At 37.1% G+C, this 25044-nt stretch overlaps 1 long non-coding RNA gene across 2 annotated transcripts in view; it reads right to left on the reverse strand.

The window, feature by feature from the left end:
- Positions 1 to 25044, reverse strand: part of LOC105498738 (uncharacterized) — a 628747-nt gene that overhangs the window by 73274 nt on the left and 530429 nt on the right. The window contains exons 6-7 of one of the 2 annotated variants that reach the window (XR_011612392.1): positions 20569 to 20643; positions 18205 to 19695 (exon numbers count right to left, since the gene is read on the reverse strand). This is a non-coding gene — a long non-coding RNA (uncharacterized lncRNA). Of the gene's footprint in view, positions 1 to 18204; positions 19696 to 20568; positions 20644 to 25044 lie in introns of those variants that run through there. The other variant, XR_011612393.1, reaches the window with a different exon arrangement.

The following is a 25044-nucleotide window of genomic DNA, read 5'->3' on the forward strand; positions in this document are numbered from 1 at the left end:
ACTTGGAAATAGCTCATCTCAACCTCATTTTTATCTACCCAGTTTCAAATTGCTATACATGTTTAACCTACTAATATTAATTCTTTCTAGTTGCATTGAGAGCTGTTCTTTGAGCCACTTGGAAATAGCTCATCTCAACCTCATTTTTATACACCCAGTTTCAAAACCTAGTCACTTGACATATAAGGATAATAACTAGCAGCTCTAAGGACAGTGTTGAGGCACTGGCTGGCGATTCCATGATTCCTATTATCAAATGCATGTGAAACTTCTGACATATACTAAACACTTATAAACAAGATAGAACACATTTAATTCATTTGCTTGTATCAAGAACGAAATATAAAAGGTCTTATCTTCTAGCTGTCTTGATGGTGGTGACCTCAAATTGATTTTACAATGGGAATAATGCAATTCATTATTAAAAGAGTTATTTTCTATGTGCAATTACTATCTCTAGGATGCCTCAACAATACAAAGGGGTAATGAAAACAAACAACAAAACAGAAATGAAGAATAAGGATTAGAGTTTTCGACCCTGGACTAAAATCTGAAAAATATCAGCCACAGCATAGTAAACACTAGAAGTAACTTTAAGGTCTGAATTAATCTAGGGATGGTATTAAAGAACAGCCATCAGCTTCAAATAATAGTATCACGGTTGGTCCTAGTATTAATAGTTTAGCCAAGAGTGTGCTGAGAAAACATGACTGAAAACCCTGGCTCAGTGGTTAGATGGGTGACCCTGGGCCAGTGAATTAGGTTGGCAGAGGTAGGGGAAATCGTTATCTCTGTTGTAAATGGTAGAGATTTGTACTAGATGATTTCTAAGAGTCCTTTTGAGATGCTTTGTGGGAAGTAATATATGTAATATATCAAATAAAGCCATATCCCTGAATAAAACCAGGCACTGCTCATCATCCCTCCTCCTTTTCTGAGTTTCCTCCACCAATACCTCTTCACTTTATAGGTGCCATACTCCCTTCAAAACCACCTACCTGGATCTTCACATATGAAGAATTTGTAGCACATATTAGATACTTAGCATGTACTACCTTCTAATAGTGTTCCATTTTATTTTACAATGTTCCCTGTTTCTCCAGGATTTCTGGCACTTAACTTAAGGTTTTGCATATAGAAGGCATTCAATGACTAATAATAAAGTTGGATATATTTCTTACCAACCTAGAGAGGCAGTCACTATGCCTTGGAAGAATAAAGACTGAGGGAGATGATGGGAAAAGAATGGGTCTTGTCGGTAGACACAAATTGTTTGCCATCCTGGCTTTCCCATATACTACGCGACCATGAGAAAATTACTTGATCACTTGGAGTAATTTTTACACCACTTGTCAAATGGAGCTCTTTTCTATCTCTTCTTAAAAATATTTTATTTTAGACACAGAGGGTACATGTACATATTTGCTACATGGGAATATTGTGTGATGCTGAGGTCTGCAGTATGGATCTTGTCACCCTGGTAGTGAACATAGTACCTGACAGGTAGTTTTTTAACCTACCCTCCCTTCCCTCCATCCTCTAGTAGTCCACAGTGTCTGTTTTTTCCATATTTACGTCCATGTGTTCTGTATCTTTTAAATAACCTTTTGAGGGAGGGGGGACATTGCCAGGGATGAAGGAATGAGAGGTAACCAAAGTGAGCAGGCATTCAAGATATCAGCTTAGTAGTCTTCAAACACTATGAACTTTTGATCACTCTAGAGCTGATAAACTGCATCTTACATGATTGTGAGCAGAAAAGATTACTAATGGCTTTTAAATCAAACTTGGAGGTGAGAAGAAGATGCCAAATTCTGAATACCATCACATCAAACCCACACAAGAAGCTGGAACTCTTTTCTTTCTTTCTTTTCTCTCTGTACCGGCTGCTTTCCTGACCAGGCCTAGGTGTCTACTTTCCTGACCAGGCCTAGGTGTCTACTTTCCTGACCAGGCCTAGGTTTCTACTTTCCTGACCAGGCCGAGGTGTCTGCTTTCCTGACCAGGCCTAGGTGTCTACTTTCCTGACCAGGCCTAGGTTTCTGCTTTCCTGACCAGGCCTAGGTTTCTGCTTTCCTGACCAGGCCTAGGTTTCTGCTTTCCTGACCAGGCCTAGGTGTCTGCTTTCCTGACCAGGCCTAGGTTTCTACTTTCCTGACCAGGCCTAGGTTTCTGCTTTCCTGACCAGGCCTAGGTGTCTACTTTCCTGAGCAGGCCTAGGTTTCTGCTTTCCTGACCAGGCCTAGGTGTCTGCTTTCCTGACCAGGCCTAGGTTTCTGCTTTCCTGACCAGGCCTAGGTGTCTGCTTTCCTGACCAGGCCTAGGTTTCTGCTTTCCTGACCAGGCCTAGGTGTCTGCTTTCCTGACCAGGCCTAGGTTTCTACTTTCCTGACCAGGCCTAGGTGTCTACTTTCCTGACCAGGCCTAGGTTTCTGCTTTCCTGACCAGGCCTAGGTTTCTGCTTTCCTGACCAGGCCTAGGTGTCTGCTTTCCTGACCAGGCCTAGGTTTCTGCTTTCCTGACCAGGCCTAGGTTTCTGCTTTCCTGACCAGGCCTAGGTGTCTGCTTTCCTGACCAGGCCTAGGTTTCTGCTTTCCTGACCAGGCCTAGGTGTCTGCTTTCCTGACCAGGCCTAGGTTTCTGCTTTCCTGACCAGGCCTAGGTTTCTGCTTTCCTGACCAGGCCTAGGTTTCTACTTTCCTGACCAGGCCTAGGTGTCTGCTTTCCTGACCAGGCCTAGGTGTCTGCTTTCCTGACCAGGCCTAGGTGTCTGCTTTCCTGACCAGGCCTAGGTGTCTGCTTTCCTGACCAGGCCTAGGTGTCTGCTTTCCTGACCAGGCCTAGGAATATTTATTGGTCCTTCCCTTGGTGGATTCAGGTTTCATGGGGTCTGAAATTAGGAAATTTTGGAGGCTCTATATAAGGAAAATAATGCACAAGTATATATCTAAAACTAGCTATAAACATAAATATGTTTTAGAGTAAGAAAATAAATCACAAATTTTGAAAAGCTAAAAAATTGCACCCACCTTACAAAATCCAGGAAAAAACACTTAAAAAATGCCAATGAACCACACACACCTCTTCTGTCTTACATTATTTGCCATATATACTTTCATTACCAATGATATAACTATGATTTTATAATTTTTTCAATAAAAATAGAAATAGTTGAGTTTCTTTTTGCATAATTAGCCATGCTGTGTCATGTTTTTCTTTATTGATAATTTAGCAAAGATTCATTCAAATTCACACGTTTTATTTGCAATTCCACGTAACATTTCAGAATCGTTGTCAATTTGGGAAAACATTCTTCAAATATTTTTCATATGTGAACAGAAAAATTTTAGGGCATTTTACATTTCTTTGTAACTAAAATTAAATACTTGTCACTTAAGAGTTTGTCATCGGTGTCCTTATAGTAATGGCATATTATTAGTTTTATATTATCTCTGTTGTCATTATTTCATGGGAAACCAACATGTATGCTGAATTATAAGAATGGCTCCATTTTAAAAAATCCATGCCTTTTAGTAGAATCCTTCCATGATAACTTAGCCATGGGAACTTACTTTCATAAAATATTACCCAAAATGATTTAAGCTGAGTCTTAAAAAGCACTTGGATTTGGGACTTGTTCCTGCTTGCTGTCATTGGAAACAGTGCAATTGCCATCATGAGAATAAGTCCTGACCTGTTTTCCAAATAATGAGAGACTATGGCCTAGTCATTGTGTCATGCTAGTTGATGGCCAGCCAACTGCCAACCTTGTAAAGGAGGATAGTCCAATCACCAGCCTTCAGACACCCCCCTTCCCAACCCCAGCTGACTGCAGACATGTGAGTTTGATTGCCCAAGATCAGAAGGAGACTTGCCCAGCCCAAATCACCAAGTGCTGAATAGTGAGCTAAATAAATTGTTGCTTTAAGCCAGGAGTTGGCAAACATTTTCTCTAAAGGATCAGATAATAAATATGTTAGGTTTTTATATCAGGTTTTCTGCTGCCTCTGTTACATTTCTTTTCCTTCTTCTCTTTCTCCTCCTCTAACTTCTCTTCCTCTTCCTCCTCTTTTTTCTCCTACTTCTCTTTAAAAATATAAAAACTATTCTTAGCTTGTGGAACATAAAAATATGGGCTACAGGCCAGATTTGGTCCATAGGGTGTAGGATAAACCATTAATTTTAGGGGAAATTTGCTACACAGAAAAAGGTAATTGATAGAGCAAATAATTTAAATATTTTCCCAAAGGCATCCATATAATTTATTTCTCTTCATTATTGGGTTCACAGCAATCCCAGGGCCTGATCATTCCTTCTATTCAAAATGCATCTTATCAACTTAGTGATTTTTTGTTTTTGGTATGACATGAAAACACTTGGCATGGTATGAAAATCTATACATGGAGTTGACTGCATCTCACATGAAACTCAACAACTGTTTCCCAAGTTTAACTTCCACTTAGCCATAACCCAAAAATGCTCATGGCCACTCCAATACCATCCATCAAGGGGGAAGGGTGATAGAGGGAAAATGCGAGTGAAAAGAGGCAGCAGACTTAACCAATTATAGTTAAAATATATTCCACCATAAATCAAAATAGTATGTATGAGCATGCTAGGAATCCTTCTAGGGACAGAGCCCATACAAATGATGGGACATGCAACTTCAGTATTATTAGCTTATTTATAAATCTACCTCTATACCTTTCAGACCATTTAAATCACATTAGAGGAAGCAAGCATGAGCTCAAGTGGGTGAGAGACACTTATTGCCCAATTTCATTAAGAGATAGAGTTTATCTACAAAAATGGCAGCCTTCCCCCTGAGTTCCCTAGCAGTAAAAGTATTTTTAGCATGAGTAAGTTGACTATATGTGCACCATAGTCTCCACGTGAAACAAGTACAGCTAAATATTTCCATGTGTTTTTCCCCAACTTTAATATATGAGCCACATTTTTAGCTTTAAAACATCTACTTTTTAAAATTGCATTTTATAATATATCCTTAGAATTTCATCAAGTCCATCTATCTGGTATCTATTGGTAACATGGGTCACAGATGATACAAAGAATTATGTCTTTGTAAAATTATTCCCACAATTTAAATGTTATTACTTACCAAAATTCTTTACTGATCAACAATGTGAAAGTGCTTCCCCTTGGCCAGGTTAATTTAAAATAGTGTTGTGGTTTGGGGGAAAAAAAAATAGGTTTCCATGAGATTTTCCTTATCTCTGTTTCCCATCTGGCTTGCTGTTATAAACATTTAATCCAGTGTTTGCTGCCAATGTTTCCCAGAAAGCCTTATAATTGCTTGGAATTTGTATGAACAGTTCCAGTCTGGTGCACAATTAGGGATGCACTATAAAATTTTCATTGCTTGATTTAGTTGAAATTATAAGATGGATAGGGAACAATAACACCCATGGTTGTAGACTATAAAAATGACTTTGCAAATAATAATACCTACAGATTAAAATTTTGATGGGTAGCTGTGAGCCTCCGCAAACAAAGAAATCTTACTTCCAAACATAGATCTAGAATATTTAATTAGAAACTTTATATGGGAAAAAATAAGTTGAAATTTAAAATTGTACAAGGTACAAGAGGAAAAGAGGGAAGAAAGACTCATTGCCCTGTGCTTTCTTTAGTGCAAATATGTACTGATTCCTGTAAGAAGCAATCTAGTTCTCTGATCCTATATATCTGAGGAAACAGAGAGGTAAGTAAATAGTGACAAAAGGTGATTGGTATCAATATACTGCCAATATTTTGCAGATTAATCCAGTTGGCATTTCTTATTTCTGAAATAAGCTAATTGTGCCAAAGTCCTTTCTAAAGGACTTCTTGTCATGCTGTGGACTATAATTTCCACTGCTTCTATAGTTCTTGAGGCTCCCAAATTGCTCCACCATTGGCCACGCCATTAGAGTATATTCATTAATTTAAGAGAATGGTAGTTGGTCTGTGCCAGTTAGTGTCTGTGAGTGTTTATGTTGCCAACATCTAATTGAATAGTATACGGTCCCACGCTTGCAGTTCAAATGTTTCAGCTCTGTGTGCATATAAAATTAAAAGAATAACACTGTTGGGCTCTTGGCCTAAAAATGCACTTGAGTGGAGGAGCCAGGTGAAATGTAGATAATCCAAACGGAGGTGAACTGGGATTTCCGAAACTTTCTTGGTATGGAAGGCCTGCTGTGAGAGAACCAGTGTTCAAAGTGAGAAAATGCATTAGCTGTTAAGTCTATTGGGGTAGAAAAGCCAACGTCATAGCAACTCACTATCACACATCCAGAAGTGTCATCAATATCTGTATCATCTAATCTATCTATCTATTTATCTATCTATCATCTATCTATCTACTTACCTACTCACCTACTTACTTACCTAACATAGGTGGAGATTGTCAGGGGCTCTACTGGTCCATCCACAGGTGAGAGGACTCAGGGGAGAAAACTAGCCTGTCTATGGAGTGTAGAGTTTCCAGAGTCATATGAAGCTCACTCCAAATTTGTAATGGAACGTGGAGGAATACAGTAGTCACATTTTGGCTCAAGAAGTCATTTAAACTCCAACTTTCCAAAGCACTGAGGGCTAAGGATATGGAAAATGTTTCTAGAACTCTGTACAAAACTGGATAGTTTTTTGTTTTGTTTTGAAACAGAGTTTCACTCTTGTTGTCCAGGCTGGAGTGCAGTGGTGCGATCTTGGCTCACTGCAACCTCCGCCTCCCCAGTTCATGTGATTCTCCTGCCTCAGCTTCCCTAGTAGCTGCAATTTCAGGCACCTGCCACCATGCCTGATTAATTTTTTGGATTTTTAGTAGAGACAGTGTTTCACCATGTTGACCAAGCTGGTCTTGAACTTCTGACCTCAGGTAATCCACCCACCTCGGCCTCCCAAAGTGCTGGGATTACAGGTGTGAGCACCACACCTGACCCAAAGTTGATAGCTTTCTACCATCTTTCTGTTGAGGTAAAAATGCCACAGTCCTGTGCCTGCCTTTAGTGGCACAGTCCTGTGCCTGCCACAGTCTACCCTGATTTTAGTGACTGTGGCCTAAAATTCCACCCTGATTTTAGTGACTATGGTGAGAATGACAAGGTTTTCTCTTCAGATGGATTTTAAGCAATAAAGAAAAGCACATTGTGAATAGATTCACATAGTCCTGACTCTGCTATTTAATACCTGATAGATATTAAACAATTCACAGTCAACAATTTGCAATCTTGTGAACCTCAGTGTCTTCTTTGTAAAATTCAGCCTAATGGCTCTAGCCCACTATATAGATTATTCTGGCAATCCAATAAATAATGATTTTTCTTTCCTAGTACTTTTCTCTCTCCAGATTAATTGTATGGAGGAGTACAGATAACAACTTGCATCTGTTTTTCTTTTTATTTTAAATTCAACCTCATGCTTTGATGTCAGGCAATTCTGTCATTATTGTATTATGCTGTATATAAGATCATGAGTTTCATAGACTCTCCTTTTTCTTGTAGATAAAATGAGAATAACAGTAATCACATCGAAGAGTTGTTAGAATTATTAAACAAGATTCTATGTGTTTATGTGTGTATGTATACGTGTGTGTACATATACATACCTATGGATATACTTTGTATAGTGAGGTGGAAGTTTGCTTAATAATTACTAATAGTACTTGTTATTGTTAATTTTTATATGTATAATGTTATAAACATTCAAGGCAGCAATGTGTTCGAAGAGAATATACATTTTTGAGTGGCTCGGAGAATAAAATGCTTTACATGTTTAGAAAGAGGCTTATGATTTTCCATGTATTATCCAGAAAACTTATGACTGTAAAGATACATCTCAAATTTGGCTTACACCAAAAGCCAAAACACTTGGAACATAGTGTCACCTACTTTGTAAATTACTAGACCAGAAAACTTAGGCTAATTTCTAATCTTCTCTTCCTTCCTTTCACCTGTGAAAACAGATTTAAAAAACTTTAATATACTACTATCCTTTGAAGAAAATGTGGCCACAATCAGAGATATGGGCCTCACCTATGAAAGAGTAACTACACAGTTCCAGATTTCCTTTCCATTCCCTTCCCTTCTTGTGAACCTATTGAACTGCCCGTTAGTATGAAAGTTAAAGTGTGAGAAACCACAAAAATGTCTCCGACCCCTTTATATCAAGCTCTAGAAATTTACTTGGAGATGAAGATAACCACAAAATGAGGTCAACATTTTGAAGTTTCTCAAGCCCGCTTGTCCACAGAAAGGACTGATTGTGAAGGTATTCTTAATGTTGCCTCTCAAGTTTCCTCTTTAAAGGAAAAGAAACTAAATCTAGCTTGTGGCTTTAGAAAACCCAAGAGTTTTCTTGCTTTGTAATAAATGTCTTCAAGAAGCATTTCTGCACTCTGGGTTTCTGTAGAGAAAGGTGGTGTCTGTGACTTTAAATGTGAGGCATATCCAGTGTTAGACTAATTCAGTCATTAATTCTGCCCCTTTGAAAATGTAAGAAAAGGATCTAAAGTAACAGCACAGTATCTGTCCCCAAGAGAAAGAACCTGGTCTGTACAATTGCCTCATAGAAGCTTCTTATTAGCACTTTTGAATTCACTGCCCTGGGGAATAACATACAGAAATCTCCGAAAGGATTTTGGAGTGACACTGTCGAGGTATCCTGGGAACTATTGCTGAGTCCCTTCCAGTACGCACTTGATCTCTATTACCAATTTCTGACCTATTTAACCTCTCTGTATTTAGCTTGAGAAAGCTGAATTACAGGACCCATAATATTTGTAACTTAAGTCCCCAAATAGGATGTTGTAGAGATGAATGAAGCAATGTTTCCAAGATGCTTGGAGGTCTGGGATAAAAATCTGCTGAAACAGAGCACAAAGCTAAGTCCTGATCAGCCTTGCATACAGCGGAATGTAGATCCTCGTCGTCGGATTTGGACCCAGTGCAGACAGCATCTGAGCATCAGTCAACTCCAGCTCCTAAAGCCTGTGTTTAGGTGGGTAAATCAATGTGAATGCACAGGGTCACCGCAACTGACTGTTTCAGTCTGTGCTGTTCATTCATAGCCTAACTTGTTTTTAAAGATGCAGACTACTGTAACCCCTGCATCCCTCTGCCGTGTATTGTCACTTGCTTTTAAGATATCAAGTACCTTTTCCCTTTCATTCTTGACTTCTGGCACCATTTTATTATAGTTGTCCTCTGATTTGTTTTTTAAAAAATTTAATACTATTAAGTATATACACCTTTAATGTCATTTAAAAATACAAAGTCAAAAGTGAGAATGAGGGAAATCAATTGGATTAAAACGTATTAAAGGTCAATGCTATTTAACCCATATTATATTATTTTGATCCTTAGAAGGAATTTTGATGACAATCACTAGATCAAGTTAGGAAGTTATATTAATGCTAATGCCTGTTTATAGGCTTTTAGGATAAAGGTATATTCATTGGCTTCCTGTTTTAGTAACATCCTGAGACAGACCTATTTAAAATCTCCTCTTTAATCAGAAGTAATCATGGTGCCTAATTCTCTTTCCTTAGTGCACATCTCTGCCTCCCTCTTGTCTGCTCATGCCCCAACACAAGCACACAGACATGCCCATGGAAATAGTTTCTAGCCAGGGACGGGTTATTAAAATGGAACAGATAGAGGTCCATGTCAAGATGTAGCTGCCAAGAAGTATCCTTACTGGTAGGTCCACCCTTACTGACTGTCCCTAAAATTCTTAGATAACTCAACCCTTATGCAAGAAACTGAAGACTGTCAAAATGCAAACATTTATAAATGTGGCAATACTGATATCTCAGAAGTCAAGGGAATGAAAAGGAATAGAGATCAGGGAACAGGAGAGGTATGTCTGTAGAATGGGATGGTACTAAGCTGGCATGTCTGTAAAGAAAAAGGGGGCTTCTGGACAGTAAGCTAATAACAAGACAGCAGTACAAATACAGAAATGATGATGGAAGCCCAAAAACATAGTGGAGAGGTCCGCCATCATGGTAACAAGGCCTAATATTATGTCACATTGGAAAGCTAAGGGAGTACAAATGTTCTAGGTGGTAAAGAGATCTACTCAAATAGATCCTAATAACTTCTCCAAATATGTGTAGGGATTCCTGTCACTGGAATGCTTAACATGAGACTGGTTGATAAGTTGATGTGAATGCTGTAGAAGAAATGAAAGCCCTGGGTGCGGTGGCTCACGTCTGCAATTCCAGCACTTTTGGAGGCTGAGGCAGGCAAATTACTTGAGGTCAGGAGTTCAAGACCAGCCTGGCGGACATGGTGAAAACCCGTCTCTACTAAAATAAAAATACAAAAATTAGCCAGGCATGGTGGCGGATGCCTATAATCCCAGCTACTTGGGAGGCTGTGGAGGTTGCAGTGAGCTGAGATTGCACCACTGCACTCCAGCTTGGGGTACAGAGCGAGACTCCATCTCAAAAGAAAGATAAGAGCCTCACCTATGAGCGAGTAATTACACAATAAAAAACAGAAATTAAAGCACCACAGATGTTGAGTTGCATTAAAAATATGGGGTCAGTTTTTTTTAACTATACTTCTGTGGCTTTATAGAATTTTTGATGGCTGACTTAAATTATGTATACTTACATTGAAATGTGAATGGGAAATAGTATTTATTTCAAATCTATCAAGAGCTTTGTATTCTCTATGTTACCTCGTCTTAACAATTCTGTGAATTCTGTGAGGCACTTGTCTTCATTTATCAGATGAAGAAACTGAGCCTTGGAGACAATGAATAAATTGACTGGGACTTTTAATCAGCTGGTAGATGTTATACCCACAATTTAAAACTAGGTTTTTCTGGCTTCCAAGTCCATGGCCTTTTTACTAAACATCTCCCAACCAGAGGAACTAAACTCTGTCCCAGGCTCATGGTGCACTGATTCAACAAATGTTCATAATTTCCAAGCACTGTCAGTGCAAAGCATCCCTGCAGGAGAGGAGGCAAAGTGAAGAAGATAGTGAGCATATGCCATCAGTCTTTCAGAAATACTGCCCTATGGTAGCCTGGAGCTCTTCCGTTACTGAATCACTATAATCAAGTGTTTTTTTCCAGCCACTGCATCAAAAAGAAAAAGTACCAGTGGACATTCTTCACCCTGGCTCAGCATTTCTTCAGCTAGGTGCTTACACAAGGAACCAAGAATAAGAGATAAAAAGTTTTTAAATATGCAGAAACCCACCAAAATGAAAAGAGAAGATTGGGGGCCTTATAAAATATAAATGTTTCCTCATTGGTGACAGCCCTGCCACTATTAAGCATTGGTATATTAGTCCCCAAGACATGTACTGCCATCTGTTGGAAAATTAGTAGAATGAATACGTTAATCTAAGATGACCACAAACATACATATCATCACATAATTTTGTGTAATGTACAATCTACAACATACGAGGATGCAAACCAGAAGTCTTCAGAAGGGATAATCATGCTTAAAATATGCCTCACAGACAATATTATTACCATTGTTTTTCACTGATAATGTATTCAATTAGATAGTAGAGATTTGAGGAAATGAAAAATAAGAAAGTTAAATGTAATTGTGACATAATTTATTCAATAATTCATTTATACAGAAAATATGTATCAAGTGTCTATAATGAGGCGAGCTTTATTCTGGGATCTAGTTACAGAGCAATGAATAAATAACACAGACAAAAGTATCTCCCCTTAACAGAGTTTCTGTGGGGAAAAATAATAAAGTTTAGATAAATATATCATTTATGAGATAGTAACAATTGCTAAAGATAAAAAGTCAAGGATAAGAAATACAAAAATGTTGGGTGATAGGTAGTTTGAGAAAAAACTCAGGAAGTTCACAGAGTGGGGAATTGTTTGTGTCACGTTAGCCATAATGAGAGGCCTTATCATACACAGGCATCAAACAGTCTTCAAAAGAATATTGCCTTAGTACTGGGGCTACGTTGACTCTAAACCAAAAGCTGCTCTGACCTGCCCTAACAAATTTCAAAACAAAGACTTGAAAGAATGTAACTAATCCCAAGTAACTTGACTTTATGCCATAACAAAATCCAACATGATTTAAAGAAAAACCACCAAATTCAGCGAACAGCAATAAAAATTTCACAATGCTTGGTATCCAATCAAGCATAATTAGTTTTGCAAAGTAGGAAAATTTATCCAAAACCAATAAAAAATTAATAAAAGCAGATTTTAAAAGATCAGAACTGATAAAATTAGGAGACAAAGACATTGAGACAGCCATGATAAAGTATACCCAATGTATTTAAGAACATAGATGAATATATAAGAATCAAGGGAAAAGAAACGGTAGATATTTTTTAGATGGTATTAAAAGTAGATCTGACACTGTAAAAGAAATAATCAATGAACTTAAAAATATGAAAATAAATAAAGTAGAAGAAGAAAAAAGAAAAATAAAGATCAGAGCATCCATGTCCTGAAAGAATATCAAATAGTCTAACATTTGTATAATTGGTGTCCTAGAAGGGTAATGCACAGAAAAAGACACTAATACTATAAATCACCTAATATTTTCCAAATTTGGTGAAAACTATAAAATTCCCTGTACTGGGTTGAATAGTGTGCTCCCTCCCAAACTCAAGCAACACACACACCAAATTCATTTCCATCCAGAACCTGTGACAATGACCTTAGTTGGAAATAGGGTTTTTGCAGATGTAAACAAGTTAAGAAGAGGTAATGCTAAATTAAGATGTACCCTAATCTAGTGACTTATGTCCTTGTAAAAACAGGAAAATCTGTGCACAGAAATAGGTGAAGAGGACATGCGAAGACATAAACAGACATTGGAGTAAGGTACCTACAAGCGAAGGAACACTAAAAATTACTAGCAACCACCAGAACCAAGAAGAGACAAGGAAGGAGTCTTCCCTAGACCCTTCACAGGGAGCATGGCCCTGCCAACATCTTGATTTCAGACTTCTATGTTCTATAACTATGAAAGAATAAATATTTGTCATTTTTAAGCCATGCAGATTGTGGCAATTTGTTATAGTGGCCCTAGGAAAACTAATATACCCACAGACCCAAGAATCTCAATGGACCCCAAGAAGAAGATATAATTAAAAAATCATGCTGAGAACATCATAACTATTTTTAAAAATAAAATAATGGGTCTATGACCAAGGAACATAGGAATCACCCCAAAGGGCTCCAAAAGCTCAGAGCTAGAATGAGTAATAACATGAATAATGTAGTTTTAGACTGTAACCCAAAGCAGACATTAAATATCCACAAATGTATACTGATATAAACACATGGTTTGCTAAATAAATTAGATAGAATAGATAAATCTCATGTACAGAAGAATTCCAAATAATTTGTGTACATATTGCCAACTATAAGCATTAACTTAAGTAGTGGCAATGCCCTCAAGTTTGAAGATATTTTTACTGAGTAAAACATTTTTGATTACTTCAAAAACAAATATTTTCTTAAGACACATCTGAAAGAATTCATCACCATTATGTCTACACTACAAAAAATGTTGATGATAGTTCTTTAGGCAGAAGAAACTGACACCACAAAGAAACTGACACCACACCATAAAGGAATGAAGAAAGCCAAAATGGTAACAATTGGGTAAGTGTTAGAGGTATTTTTCTTTCTTTTTGTTTTTTTGGACAAAGTTTTGCTCTTTTTGCCCACGCTGGAGTGCAATGGCACAATTTCAGCTCACTGCCTCCTGGCTTCAAGTGATTCTCCTGCCTCAGCCTCCTGAGTAGCTGGGATTACAGGTGCATGCCACCACACCCGGATAATTTTGTATTTTTAGGAGAGATGGGGTTTTACCATGTTGGGCGGGCTGGTCTTGAACTCCTGACTTCAGGTGATCCACTCACCTCAACCTCCCAAAGTGCTGGGATTACAAGCATGAGCCACCACACCCGGCCATTTTTCTTACTTTTAATATTTTTAAAAGATAATACCTGTTTAAAGTCAAAATAATAATAAATTTTGGAATTTAAAATATATGTAAAAATATAATCATAATAACATAAATGATGGGAGGTTGGTGAAACTACTCTTTTGGGTTTCTGATATTATATGTGAAGTGGTTTTAAGGTAGGCCATGATAAATTAAGGAGACATATTTTAAACCCTAGAACAATCCATGCTAAAAATAAAACAAATGAAAAATAACAAAAACAAGAAAACCCTAAGAGATCTAACTAATAAGCTAAGAGGGGAGATAAAATTGAATAATTAAAGAAAATTTTCAACTAATTTAAATAAGTTAGAAAAGTAGATAAAATGAAAGAACAGTTGAGAATACAGCACAAATACCATGACTGTAGCTTCATGTCAAACCATATCAACGATTAAATTAAATTTGAAATTTTAAAAATTTCAGTTAGTAGTCAAAAACTGTCAGATTGGGTAAAAAGCAAGACCCAACTACCTGCTGTATTAGAAGATATATGACATAAGTAAGTTCAAAATAAAAGAATAGTAAGACATTCCATGTTAATACTAATCAAAAGAAATTTAGAGTGGCTATAACAACATCAGACAAGGTAGACTACAGAGAAAGGAATAGTACTAAATACAAGAAGAATATTGCATAATTACAAAAGGATAAATTTATCAAGAGGAACTAAAAGTTTTCAAACTACATGAAGCATTTGGGTTGGTTCCAAGTCTTCGTTATTGTAAATAGTGCTGCAATAAGCATATATGTGCATGCCTCTTTATAGTAGAATGTTTTATAATCCTTTGAGTATATACCCAGTAATGGGATTGCTGGCTCAAATGGTATTTCTGGTTCTAGATCCTTGAGGAATCACCACACTGTTTTCCACAATGGTTGAACTAATTTACACTCCTACCAACAGTGTAAAAGCATTCCCATTTCTCTACATTCTCACCAGCATCTGTTGTTTCCAGAGTTTTTAATGATTGTCATTCTAACTGGCATGAGGTCATATCTCATTGTGGTTTTGATTTGCATTTCTCTAATGACCAGTGATGATAAGCTTTTATTCATATGTTTCTTGGCCACATAAATGTCTTCTTTGAGAATTGTCTGTTCATAACCTTTGCCCAGTTTTTGGTGGGGTTGTTTTTTTCTTGTAAATTTGTTTAAGCTCCTTGTAGATTCTGAGTATTAGACCTTTGTCAGATGGATAGATTGCAAACATTTTCTCCCATTCTGTAGGTTGCCTGTTCATTCTGATGATAGTTTCTTTTGCTGAGCAGAAGCTCTTTAATTAGATAGATTGAATAAAGAAAATATGGCACATATACACCCTGGAATACTATGCAACCATAAAAAAGAATGAGTTCATGTCCTTTGCAGGGACCTGGATGAAGCTGGAAACCATCATCCCCTCAGCAAACTAACACAGGAACAGAAAATCAAATACTGCATGTTCTCACTCATAAGTGGGAGCTGAACAATGAGAACACATGGACACAGGGAGGGGAACATTATATACTGGGACCTGTCAGGAAGTGGGGGAAAAGGAGAGGGAGAGCAATAAGACAAATACCTAATGCATGCAGGGATTAAAACCTAGATGACGGGTTGATAGGTGGAGCAAACCACCAAGGCACATGTATACCTATGTAACAAAACTGCACATTCAGCACATGTATCCTAGAACTTAAGGTAAAATAAAAAAAGTACACAAAGCAAAACCTGAGAATTTAAAGATGATATAGACAAATTCACAATTATACTTTGCTATTTCAATATTTCTTTATAACTGATAGAATAAGGAGACGTAAAATCAGTTTAGAACACGAAAAACTCTAAAACAACTTGAGCTAATCAATATTTATTGAACATTCCATTAACAGAATACATAAAGCACATTCATCAAAGAGACATGTCTCAATAAATTGAAGAGATTTGAAATAATGCTATGTATATTATCTGTTTACAGTGAAGTTAACCTAGAAATCACTACCAGAGAAACCTCTGAAAAACCCCAAACTATGTGGAAACTAACTAACATACTTCTAAGTCACTCATGGATTAAAGAAGAAATCAAAAGGGAAATTTAAAAGGACTCTGAAAGGAATGAAAATAAAAACCACAATATACCAAAATTTGTAGGATGCAGCTAAATCAGCACTTAAAGGGACATTCATAGCATTAAATGCTTATATTAGAGAACAAGAGTTCTCAAATCAATGATGTAAGCTTTCCTCTTAGGAAACTAGAAAAGATGAGCAATTAAACCAAAAGTAAGCAAGCATAAAGAAATAATAATAAAGTAGAAATTGATTAAGTAGTAAATACCAATTGGATAATCCAATCAATCACCCAAAGCTCTGCTCAGTGGGAGAGAGAATGATGATTTTCTCATCATTGTCTTTCAGAGCTACCTCTGAGTGGGACTACCATGCATCAGCCTGCACACCCACCATTTGAGAACAAAGCTTGACCACTTTCCTCCTCCACCAACTAAATGTAAGAATTCGCCTCCAAATGTGGTCACAGGTGTGAGCTGACAGTCATAACAAAACTGGTTAATGAAATTATGGCCCACCTCTTCATGTGGCTTACTTGTGCCCTCCGGCCCTGTTCCTGCCCAGCACCAGATATACCAATATTGGTTTACAAAGGATTGCTGCTGGACATTCTTAATACTATGAATTTGTGGGTCTGATAAAATCCAGCTCATGATGAACAATTTTAGACACTTTTTCACTTGACATCCTATGGTTAGATGCTCCATTTTTACGAGAGTCCTATTTTACATCAAGAGCTGTTTTTTGAATTATGTATAATTCTCTGCTGCATATGGCATGGCCTCGTGCCAGAACTCTAGCTGTCTATGTTATGATTTTCCCACTGAGATTTGTCATAAACTCCACACAGCTTCTTTTTCCACCATAAATATTTCCAATTTCCTAGGATTTGCCAAGTCCTATGGCTTAAGAAGCAGGGATGCTTGCACCACAGCATGGACCTGCTGCAAAGCCTTCCCTGCTCTGGACCCTACTCAAAACTGGCAGCTTTTTATGTCACCCAGTATATGAATCAAAGCCATATTGCTAAATGTAAAAAGCACTCTGCCTCCAGAACCAGAGGAAGCTTACCAGGGATGGCACTTTCTTATTAGTAGCAGGAAATTTAAGATGTAATGATTTATCCTTTATAATAAAGGGAAATTTCCACCATGCCTTTGACAAATTCACAGCTCCCAAAACTTCACTGATGGGGGGGACTCTTATATTTATATGGAATATCTCCCACACTGTGGTATTCATGTGCTTTTGTTTCTTACCAAGACTCAATGTCCAGTGGTCAGGAGAGAAAGTGGAGGCAGGTCTTGAAGTGGGAATGTTAGACCTTAATAGGGAGGAGTAGGCTACTTTTGCAGGCCCAGGGGGTTCAGGGTACTGGGCTTGCAAGATTCTTAAATGCATTGACCCAAATATGTCATCCAAAGCCTCAGGGTTCCACTCCTTTCTACAAGGCTCTCACCTTTGTGGGATCTCCCCAGAAAGATTGCTGGGCCTGGGAATTCAAAATTCTCTGGAGTTCTGTTATTCTGATAATTAAATACTAGGACGATCTTTTTCCTTTTCCACTCTCCAGCACCAGTAGAGGATTTTCAAATGTTGCCCTGGAGGTCCTCTAAATTTTCAGACTTTTGCGTTAAATTGGTGCATACATTGCACCCAGCAAGAGTGCTGAGTCCCCACCCATCTCCAAGGGAAACAGGTCTCCATCTTGAGAGAGTTCTTTTTACTAATCCACATCCCAATTACCATCAAATAAGCTGATGGAGGTGGGGCCTGGAAGATTCATGTGTTACTCCAGGTACAACCCTGCTGATATAAAACAAATCTTCATTGGTAAAGACTGGGGAGTTGAAGAAACTGTACAATTATGTGGATTTTTTGGTACAGTATGTGTGACAATAGGAACAAAAAGTTAAAAAAAAAAAAGTCCAGTGATTGAATGTATATGGGAGCAGAAAATCATTTCTTATGGAATATTCTATCCCAAATGCCTGTAACTTTTTTTTGCATTAACTTTGCTAAGTCACTAGGTAAAGGCATATACCATATACATCAGAGAAGTGGCTATGAAAATGCTTGATGATGAGATGCCAAAGAATTAAGAGAAAGAAACTCCTATTTTGAATAACATAGTAAAGAAAAGTAAGTTGACACTTTTTATTTAAACATACACAGCACCTCAAAATAAAAGAAACACATTGGAAAACACTTCTTATATTTGCTGAATCTTCATTAGTAAATTATTTGATGTATTCAAGTGAACCCACAAAATTGTTTACATGCAGAACAAAATAGATACAATCAGTAAAACACTTTGAATTTTAAAAATTGCTCTTTTGTTTCAGTAAATATTTGTTGATTGAATTTGGTTTGCCTTTATAAGCCTATGTTATGTGCAGTTTTTGCAAAATAAGTCAACACAAATATTTTGTGAGGGCCTATGCTTGTACACAGCATAGATTTTAATACAGTTTCTTGTTTGTTCCAAGTCGAATTTTTCAAACTTCAGCAATTCGGGTACTACCTTTATGATTTTTTTCATATCTGCATTAGATTGTAGTATCACTAATATTTTATTTAAGGAAATTAACTTTATTTACTTAAATTTATGTTGAAGGAAAAGTATATGTTACTAACAGAAATGAAAAAAAAAGTATCACTTGCTGGAAGCAGAAAGTATTGACACATATAATTGTAATAAAAACAACCAAAACATTTGCCTGCTGGAGTTTTGAGGTTGAGGACTGTTCTTTTTGTTGTTGTTAAAGTGGGTAATTGAGGTGCTGGAGGTGCTGAAGATGTACAATCCTTAACTAACTCTTTTTTTCCCCTTGAAGTTAACTAGAAGGATTGAAAGAAAGGTAAAAAGGAAATACTATCACTATGTGGTACAATGTACTTTATTGTCATGTCTGAATGCTGAATAAAATGACTTTGGGAACATCAGGGATTTTGGAAATACCATTTAAAAGCATTTAATTTTGCTTTCTGACTTGGTTTGTGCCATTGTCATATATCAGTGCTACTATCCTGCATAGACTTTTACTCTACCTTAGAGAGAAAGGTATTTATCAAGCACCTATCTTTTACTACTTGAGAAGGCTCATATCTCTACATTTAATTTCTAGCCCCATGTGTGTCATCTAATACCAGGCAACTCAACTCCAGTTCTTCATCTTCTGACAAGACTCCTAGAATAAATTCAAGCTATGGCAGCTGTCAAATATGAGGAATCACTATGGTCTTTCTATTGGCACCTGCCATCATTATTTTATTCAATTTTGTTCTGGTCTTTTTAAGTAACTCTAGCTTGCCCATACAAACTAGTCACTCAGGCATTAGTAGTCTAGGATTCAGTCGGAACCACTCATACTTGTCTACTGTAGTTTCTTGCTACTCCAAGTGTGGAAGCATTGCATTTACATGGGAGTTTGTTAGAAATGCAGATTCTCAGTGTCTCCCTCAGTCCTGCTGAATCAGAATCTGCATTTTAACAAGACCCCTCTCACTCCCTTGGTGATTTTTATGCATGTTGAAGTCTGACGGGCACTGGTCAGCATCCTCCATCTCCACTTCTCTGTTCATCCTGGTTTGTCAGCTGCCCCTCTCTGCAGGCCCCTCCTTATCCTTGGACTTCTCCACTCTTACTCAATGGTCCTCAAACCTGGCTGCATGCTAGAATCACATGGTGAGTTTTATTTGTTTTTTAATTGTGATTGCTGGCCTCCACTTCTAGATGTTTTAGTTTTGTTTTTTTTTTAACTAGAAGTAGTGTCTAAGTTTTAATTGCCCTAGGTGATTCTAATGTGATGTCAATATTGATACATATTGTATGAATGGTTGGTTTGGACCCCTGGCATTGGCTCTCTGGCTTCACAAACCATTCTAATAGTAGGGTGTGTCCAACTTGACGTAACAAGTTAGGCCTAGTTGCACTTCCTTGATGTCCTATATTAAGGACAAGTGATTCACAAGTTTCCCCCTCTGAACAATGTATGGGAAGAAACTCACGTGGCTAATGCAGCATCGGCAGTAACATTATACTTTTTCACTGCTCATCAAAACCAACTCTAAGAATACGTTTCAGTCTTAACAGATTTAAAATTTGTTTAGGGCTCATTCTCTAAAAAATTTTAGACACATAAATGATATCGCTATCATAGAAACTGTAGACTTCAAGCCAAAAGGAAAGAATTTTGCCATTGTAAATTTTAGACATATCCATAATGTGTTCACATAACCTAACAGTGGGAAAAAAATCTGTTTAGGAGCAAACAAGAAAGTTTATTTTAGAACAATGCGCTTTATGTAAAGTGACTCCTAATATCCCATCTATTTATTTGTCCCCACTGCAGTTTGGATCTGACTATGCACTCAGATGAATTTGGTCTCCATTGGAAGTCTTTATAAAACATGTTCCACAAAGTGTCAGCCATGACCAAATGTCTTACGTGCTGCTCCTGCCTCCCTCTACCTCACCCCCTAGAATCTGTTACTCGTGCCTCTAGCTAAATTCCAATACATAGTTGTATAGACCCTTAGACTTACGGTTTCTGTCAATTTCTGCTTAGTCCCTCTTCTGGATTCCTGATGCTTTGTTCCACAGATTTTCATCCTGGGCCCCTAGAATAATAACAATGATCACTAATTGCTAGATGCTACTAAGAAAACACTAAATATCCAAATATCATCCTATTTTCTCTTCACAATAACCTTACTCTGATTTTACAGATGAGGAATCTGAGACATAGAGAGATTTATGTAACTTGTTGTATTCGTTCTGGCAGATTACACTGTGGTAACAAACAACTCCAAATTTCAGTTGCTAACAGGACAGGCTCATAATAAATATCAGTTGTAGGTCTATGGTTTGGTCCTGGCACTTCCCACAAAGCGCCTTTACTCTGAGATTTGGCTGAAGGAGCTGACTCTCTCTGCAACATGCTCTTCTCACAGCAGGGGGAAAAGAATAATGAAAAAAAATCATGGATTGGATCTTAAATATTCTTTTTGCAAATGGTTTTTTCTTTTTATCACTTTTGCTCATATTCACTTGTCCAAGCAAGTCATATGGCCAAGCCTGAAATTAGTGGCTGTAGGGGGAACTCCTGCCACAGGGAGGGACTCTGAAGAGATGACCCAGTAGAGAATAAAAGCTTGTATTTTAAGCAAATTATACAGAGTTGCCCAGTCTCATAGTCAAAAAGAGGCAAAACTGGAGTTTGAATACAGCTCTGTTTAATCCTTAACCATTGCAATGATGCTTCCATTTTGCCTTTTTCACTTTGCTGATTTCAAGTATTGAACACCTGGCATGTCTAACTACACAGTCCTTCCATGCTCCTCACTGATTTAGCTGTTCTCCCTGAATATAACTTCTGGTCTGAATGAATTATAACCTTGACACATATGTAGTCAGTGTAGCTGAACTGCAGGTCCCTGCTTTCTGATCAGCTTGGTAAGGCCAGGATAAGTGTGAGTCTGTTTTCCAGCTTCTGCTCTGCTCCACATATCAAATAAAAGTGCTCCCATCTTCAACATGATGGATACAGATAGCTTCTTTATTGTTGTAGGGAAATTTACAGGGACCAAATTTTAGCAGCGTGGCCTTAAACCCTGAAGAACCATATTTAAACTTGGACGAGAAACTTTTTAGGATGATTTCTAACCAGAAAGAAATTGTGGTGGTTAAACATGCTCTACAGGAAGTCTTGTTTATTGCTGGTCTCAGGGAACTGAATTAGTGAGGTTCTGTCAACACACTTGGATCATGTCAGAGGGGGTTAGCCCCTCCAAAATCTACCCACTCATGTCATGTTTCACCACTCATAAAGAGAGGCCACAGACTTAAAGCTTCCTGTCTTTTTTTGCCAATGTAAGGAAGCTGCAGAATCTTTTATGCTTTATTTCCAAATAGAAAATATATTTTGCTATGACAAGATCCAGTTTTAATCATATATCAATGATCATGTGGGCTGAATTCTTCTCTTGTAGGCAGCAATGTGGACCTGTTTTTTAAATTAGCATTTGCAAAAGCTACCTTATAACTTAAAAGTTGACTTTGTTTTTTAAAGAATATTATTGGAAAAGAAAATAAACAGATAGTATAAAACTATCTTTATTACAATCTCTTTGCAGAGTATGACCTCATTGTATTGCCCTTTAAGAAACTGTGCTTACTTTCTCAAGTGTACACATCCAAACAGTCTCTGAGGGTTCATCTCTGCAGTTAGCAATATACTAAGATTTATGGTCTATTAGAGACAGTGAAGGCAAGACAGAATTGTATAAGTAAAAGCATAATTTATAGAGTTTTAAACTTGAAACAAGGCTTCTTTCCAAAAAAGCAGTTATTTCCATGCTAACTTGCCTCCCAATATGCTCTTGTGCACACATTGGGATTGAATGGGATTGAATATTTCACAATATATTTTTTTCATTGGATAGTTGGTATATGTGAAATCATGATGAGGCATAAAAAATCACAATGTTTTTCAATGTTCTTTTCTATGCCTTTCAAATCTTAAGAAAAAGGACATATTGGGGCCCCAAAACTAGAATAAGACTTTTGTCAGAATGCAAGAATCATAATATAGGTGTTCTTCATATGTGCCTTCTATGAATTTTCATCATGTATTTTTGTGTAAATAAAATAGAGAAAATGAAAATTGGAAAATGTGGTTCTGACCAAAGAATGCTCTTCAATTTCCTCCAAATTTAAGGCTTCATTCTTACCCAATACTTAACAAAAAGCAGTGCCCATTTAGACTTGGCAATTGTGGCTTGACTCCTGTTGTAGCTTTATAATTTTCTGTACAAGTAGCAATCACTGCAGTAGTTTTGATTAAATGATTACCCATAGGCCTACTCTTGAATGAAATGACAAATATTCACTGAAAAAATTCAAGTAGACACTGTAAACTCGGAAAATTTCTAGGATGAATGTGCTCCAAATGGCATTATGTGTTAGAAATAGCAATGATCTACAACTCAAACTTTAGAATCTACTTTCTATAGAGGGAAGAAACTGGCTTCATTAACTGAAAATGATGCGGTGGGGGGGGGATGTTTTTAAAAATGTGATGTGAGGAAACAGTTTGGGGAACTCAACACGTTAAGTACTTGTAGAAAGTATGGTGGATGTGTGTAGGCTGACATGTATGTGTGGATGTGTGTAGGCTGATATATATACCAGAAAAAAAAAAAATCTTGAAAAGAGACACAGAAAGGCAGGGAATTGTATCTCCCTCCTTTTCAGTTCCCATCACTCATTCTATTCGTTGTATGAATAAGAACTTGTTTTCTTTGAACATCAACAAGAAAAAATGATTTAGGCATTCACATAAGAAAAACATCACAAATCTTATTTTAATTTTTATGATCTCATTACTAAGACAGTTGTATCTCTAAAGAGTAATACCATGTGCCTTAGCTATATCATCTTCATTTCAGTTTTTCATCCTTGCATGATGAGACACCAGCGGGGCAGATTCAAAATAGTCAAGCATAAAGAAGCTCTAGGCTACTTTCAAAATACATATTCACAACTTAAAAATAAACTTAACTTTTGCAAGTACTAGGTTTTAGAAACATACTCTATGTTTTACTTGCAAAAACAACAGAATTATTCAAATATCTAAGTATTGGGTTGTTCTAGATACTTCTGTTTATTTCTTTTCAGTTGACAAATGAATATTATATATATTTATTATATACAACATGAGGTTTTGATATATGTGTATACATATTGTAGAATGACTAAATCTAGCTAATTGTTCTAGAGAGACTTTTGATCTTAGCAAATCCTAAAATGATGCTGATTGTAGATTAAGAGTTCAAAGGAATGCAGTGCATGGGGAATTAATTTATGCCACTGATATTGAAACAAATTATTTGCCTTTGAAGTTTGGGGATTTTACTAACGCAAAGATAAAATATATGGGTTGCTACTTTATTTGCAAACCATAGAATAAACATTCACTTTGGGTTGAATGTAAAGTTTTCTTTCACTAAAGCATAATAACATTGGAAATTTATATAATGATACTCTATTAATAATTAAAAAAATAAACTCAACAGGTTTTAGGAGAGAAGCACCAAAGGACACAAATTTTCATTTTCACTTTGCCATTAACTTGCTGTGTGATTAAGTGTTGATTTCAGGTGAATGAACCTACCTCAGTTTTATTTCCAATCTACAATGGAAGAGAGGGTCTTAAAAATTAGGACTCCCCATGGTTAATTCTAGATATAATTTGGATTTTGTTACTGTAAGCCCTGCGTAGGCATAGTTGGGAATTAAACAGAGGCCTAAAATCTCTATGAAAATAGAGTGTGTTAAGTCAGCTAATTAAGAATGAATGGGAGATTTTCAGTACATCTTTCTTTAATGGCAGCAAGAAAGGCAAGGTCAAGAGTGTAGAAGATAAGGTAGGATTGGCAAGGGTCTGGCCAAGAATGGGAAGAAGAGAGAAGAGCTTCTCATAGATGTCCCCATAGTCATAAAGGAATGTCAGCAGAAGGATTTACTGTAGACAACGGCCTTTCTTTTCTAACACTGGGGATGACTTAGAGCCTCTTGAGAACGGACAGTTTTAGTCCATGTGGCATCCAGCAGAGGAAAGAGTACCAAAACTGCATGTTCACATTGACATAACCCTTTCAAGTTTACAAACCACACCCCCATGTTAGCCTAATGTTTCTTTTCAAGATTTTAATGGCTGAAGCAGGGAATGAATGCAGTGGTTAGGCATGTGGACTTTAGAGTCAGACAGTCCTGGGCTCAAATCCTGTTCCATCTTCTTATCTGAACTGACTTTGGACAGTCCATTCCTTTAACAAAGATGTGTTGAATCTGCTATGCTATGCACTGGTAATAAATAAGTAAACGATGATTTTTAGATTACGACAAGTGCTCTCAAAAATAGAATATGGTTATGAAAAGGACACTAACAGAGCCTGGCTAAATGGGACGGGGTTTTAGGAAAAACTACTCCTAGGAGGCAGCATTTGAGCTAATACAGT

Source organism: Macaca nemestrina, chromosome 14 (genome assembly GCF_043159975.1).
Source record: "Macaca nemestrina isolate mMacNem1 chromosome 14, mMacNem.hap1, whole genome shotgun sequence".
NCBI classification, from domain to species: domain Eukaryota; kingdom Metazoa; phylum Chordata; class Mammalia; order Primates; family Cercopithecidae; genus Macaca; species Macaca nemestrina.